This window comes from Cynara cardunculus, assembly GCF_001531365.2.
Source record: "Cynara cardunculus var. scolymus isolate 2C chromosome LG 8, CcrdV1, whole genome shotgun sequence".
NCBI lineage: Eukaryota > Viridiplantae > Streptophyta > Magnoliopsida > Asterales > Asteraceae > Cynara > Cynara cardunculus.
The window spans coordinates 6,582,661-6,587,719 of NC_037535.1; the positions used below are offsets into that span (position 1 = coordinate 6,582,661).

The 5,059-nt window shown below is 39.9% G+C and overlaps 1 non-coding gene across 1 annotated transcript; it reads right to left on the bottom strand.

The window, feature by feature from the left end:
- Positions 1-300: 300 nt before the first annotated feature.
- LOC112517554 lies at positions 301-407 on the bottom strand. Its single transcript, XR_003069737.1, has one exon. It is a non-coding gene; the product is annotated as a small nucleolar RNA R71 (small nucleolar RNA).
- Between the last annotated feature and the right edge of the window lie 4,652 nt (positions 408-5,059).

Below are 5,059 nucleotides of genomic sequence, written 5' to 3' on the forward strand. Positions count from 1 at the left end.
CCTACCATTGGTGCCACCCATTTTTCACTAAAACCACTGATGTTTCAAATGCTTCAAACAAACGGCCAGGGTTTATCTTCTGAAGATCCTCATTCTCATATGCGTTCTTTCATGGAACTCACAGGCTCTTTTCTCATCCCTGATGTTTCAGACGATGCTCTAAGACTAAAACTTTTTCCATTTTCACTAAGGGATCGAGCAAGAGCATGGTACAATTCTTTGCAACCAGACACTGTGACTACATGGAATGAAATGGCAGAAAAGTTTTTGAAAAACTATTTTCCACCCATGAGGAATGCCAAATCCAGGAATGAAATTTGTACTTTTAGACAACTCGATGATGAAGCAGTTCCTGATGCATGGGAAAGGTATAAAGAGCTGTTGAGAAAATGCCCTCACCATGGCATTCCATACTGTATACAGCTAGAGACATTTTACAACGGTTTAAATATTGTTGCTAGACAAATGCTCGATGCTACTGCAGGCGGAGCTTTCACAGCTTGCACATATAATGAAGGTTTTGACATACTTGAAAAGATTTCTAATAATAACGGACAATGGTCTGACCCACGTGCAATGCCACTGAAGAAAACAGCTGGAATAAATGAGGTAGATGTTTTACGGCATTAACAGCTCATATCACTAAGCTAATTTCAAATTTAACATCTAGCCCACATGTGCAATCTGATGCTAATACCTTTAATTCCAATGTTCAATCTGTGCAATGCGTGTACTATGGTGAAGGTCACTCTTTTGAGCATTGTCCTGGAAATCCTGAGCATGTAAATTATGTCAACAAGACTGGACCATTTTCACAGACTTATAATCCGGGATGGCAAAATCATCCAAATTTTTCATGGCATAGTCCAGCTTTTAATCCACCAATGCAAAAGCCACAAGGATAGTCCAATTTGAGGATGAGGCTCAAAACATCTTTCGTCTTGAATATGAGATTTCAGGTAGAGAGGATGAGACTTCAGCAGTAGTTTCTTCAGCAATAGGGACTATCGCTAAAGGAGTCTCAGATTCAACGAACGAAATAGGCTAAAAAACTGAAGCTATTTCATTTACTGAAGGATCAGTGTTTGAAGTAGAAGGAGGTACACAGCTAATGGGCACTGCAGCGATCTCTGAAGAAGATACATTGGAGTGACTAGCTGCAATTGGAATGATGAGTGGATCATCTTCAGCTTCTGGGGATTCAGTGTTAAGAGGAGCATTGTAGGAAGCTTCAAGTAGTCCATAATGAGATATCATCCAGTTCTCTAATTCATCCTCATCAGAAGAGATGGGTTTTGAATTAGCTGATTGAGATTCGTCAAAAGTGACATGAATAGATTCCTCTATTGTTTGTATTCGTTTGTTGAATACTCTGAAGGCTTTGGATATGGATGAATATCCAAGAAAGATTCCTTCATCAGCTTTGGGATCGAACTTTCCAAGTTGGTCGCGGTTGTTGAGAATGTAACAAGTACAAATAAATATGTGAAGAAAGCTTATTGAGGGCTTTCGTCCATGAAAGAGTTCATAGGCTGTCTTCTTGAATCTTTTTACGACCAGTGATCAATTTTGAGTGAAACAAGATGTGTTGACAGCTTCAGCCCAGAATTGAGTTGGAAGACAAGATTCGCTGAGCATTGATCGAGCAGCCTCAATGATTGTTTGATTTCTTCTTTCAGCGATCCCGTTTTGCTGAGGAGTTCTCATAGAAGAAAAGTTGTGAGAAATTTCCTTATCCTCAAGGAAGTTATCCATAGTACTGTTTTTGAATTCAGTACCATGATCACTTTGAATAGAGCGTATTTTAATATTGTTTAGTACTTCTATCTTCTTGATGAACGAAATGATTTCTTCAGGTGCTTCATCCTTGGATCTTAGAAAGAATACCCAAGTATACCTGGCATACTCATCAACGATGACGAGCGTGAACTTCTTTCCAGCTAAGGATTACACGTTGACTGGACCAAAGAGATCCATGTGCAATAGCAGAAGAGGCGCGGTCACTGACGAGATTTGTTTCGACTTGAAACTAGCTCTCATATGTTTTCCTTTCTCACATGCTGAGCAAAGACGTTCCTTTGCGAACGAGTGTTGAGGAAGACAAGTGACAAGATCATTTCTTGACAACTCACTGAGTGTCTTGAAGTTGAGATGAGATAGTCGTTTGTGCCATAACCAGTTAATATCTGATGAGGCGTTAGAAAAGAAACAACTATTCTCGGTAAGAGAAAAATTCATGTTGATGATATAAATATTCTCTAGACGAGAACCGGTTAGAGCAACCTTATCATCTTTGTCGAGAACATGACAATAATTCTTKAGGAATTTAAYTGTATAATCTTTATCACACAGTTGGCTGATGCTAAGAAGATTGTGCTTCAGTCCTTCAATGTATGCAATGCATTTGAAAGTTGTTGTACCGTTGGATAATATACCAAAACCTTTACTATATCCTTTTCCATTTCCACCAAAATGGAAGGTCCTCTTTCTTCCTTGAAGTGAGATAGAAGAGATATATCTCCAGTCATATGTCTTGAACATCCGCTGTCCAGATACCATATACCTTTGAAATCCTGAACAAGGAAACAAAATAAGAAATGCTATTGGTACCCTGCTATGGGTCCAGCAATGTTAGAGGCTTCATCATTTGATACTGACGAATCATTATCAAAGGACGTCATCATTAAACCTGCGGAGGTTTGAATGGAAAGAGGAACAACCCTTGATACTACCAAGGTAGTTTCAGTGGAAGTCTTCACTGAGTCTGACGAAGAGACTTCAGTGGTGGAGATAACAACGTCTGATGCTAAAGATATTTCAGCAGGAGTTGTCTTCAGTGAGCCTGAAGAAGAGGCTTCAATGGTTTTCTTCACTTTGACTGCAGAGGCAGTCTTTGTAGATGATTTCACTTTAGTTGATTTCTCAACTTTAGTTACTTTCTTGCTCAAAGCTAGTGAACCAGCTTTGATGATAGAAGCACACTTACTGGCAACATGTTTTTTTTTCACCACAGTGTTTGCACTTCCTAAAACTAAAAGTAGCTTTAGGGCCAGGAAGTATCGGATTAGATGCGGGACAAGCTCCAAGGATTCCCTTCTCATTGGTTCTAGGAGGAACCTTTTAGGGAATGGATTCCTTAGGTGAAAAGTTCACCCTGAGCTGTGACTTAGATTTCTGATGCTATTCAGATTTCCTAGTCCCGGAAGAGGAAGAAGTTTTACAAGTTGAAGGAATAGATTTAGATCTATTTGTCTTGTTAGACTTCTTAGGAAGGGATGCTATGACAGTAGATTTACCTTTGTCTTTGCACCTAGAACTCAACGGAGTTCCTTCAAGATGACTCTCAGTAAAGGAAGAGGACTGAGAGGAAGAACTGTTGGGAATAAAAGAGACAAAAGTACCAAATTTAAGCATGGACTTGTCTTTAACACATTCTTCCTGATCATAGGAGAATCCTAGACCAGTCGTTTTCTTGGCAGGGATCTGACCGTTAATGATCTCAGAGGCCTTGAGAGAAGCTTTACACCATCCTTCAATGGTAGCTTTCTTAGCCTTGAGTTTAGCGATTGCTCGCTCACGCTCAGCGACAGCTTTCTCACGTTCAACAGTGATAGCTTGGTTTACAATAACCTGATCTTTAAGATTTTCCTCAACAGAGGTCAATTCTTTGATCTTAGAATGACAAATCTTTAACTGCTCATGAAGATCAACGTTAAGCATTTCAGCTTTAGATTTGCCATTGAGGGCATTGTGAAGGTCAACCGTCAGCGTATCCAGTGTAGAAAGACTAGAAGAAGGTTCATTCAGGTACATACCTGAGTAACAGAAGATGGCTCAGAAGAGGTAGATGCTTTAGAGGAACCTTCGTTAGCATCAATAGCCATCAAGCAGACATAAGCTTTATCTTCCTCGTTAGAAGATGATTCAGCCCAGTCATGCTGTTCAGCAATAAGGCCTTTTGCCTTTCGCTAGTTGTTCTTCATCTTCTTGTATTTCTCCTTCAGTTTTAAGTATTTATCATCTTTGGTCCTGAAGGAGGAAGAGGCTTTAGAAGATGGCATCGCAGTCTTCTTGGATCTGTATTCACCTACAAAATGTCTGGGCCGGTGACAGTTGTAGTAGACAGTTGAAGCCTTGTCTATTCTTTCAGACTTTGGCTTCTCCCTGAGGGGTAGCTCAGAAGATCTACAGAAATTGCTTTTACTGGCGAACCTCCTAAATGACTTAGTCAGGAGTGTAAGGGACTCATCAAAATCTGTTAAATCAGATTCAGGAATATCCTCAGAAGAATCTATCTTCATGATGACCACGGGAGGTAGAGAAGCGACAAAAGGAGTAGAGGTTTCAACTGAAGAAGATTCAAAGATCAAAGTTAAATGAGATCTTTTCATTTCCCTGTAATCTCTTACAAGATTTCTTTTCAGTTGACGAGATTGCTCATGGTTAAGCAGAATCTCTTATAAGGTAGAAAGAGAAAGAGTGGACATGTCATTTGACATCTTGAGACACATGGAAAAAGTATCCCAAGACTCAGGAAGGCATTCAATAAACTTAGTCAAGGTTTCAGAATTAGAATATTTCCTGTTGACAGCCCTAAGATCAATAAGAAGGCAATTAAATCTTTGATGTACTTCAGACAGTGTCTCGGACTTTCCACAGAGAAAGCCTTCATACTGTCTTACTAGGTTGATTTTTCTAGTCTCCTGAACCTGAGTGGTTCCTTCATATTGTACACAAAGAGGATCCCATACAGATTTAGAAGTTTTGAGTTTCATCACAGAGTGATATATCTCATCAGGAAGAGACATAGCTATTATAGACCGAGCACGCGTGTCTATAGCTATTTTTCTTCTTGTCCTCATCGCTCCACTGATGTGGAAGCTTTGGAATCTGCCGTTCAGGAATAGCGGCTGTCGTAGCATTTGCTGGAACAGCCAGAACAATAGCAAATGGAATATATGGTCCATTTTCTATGTAGTGTGGAATTTCAGGATCCACACCTTCCAGAAAGAGGGACATCCGGTTCTTCCAGAGACTAAAATTGTCACGGACAAACCGA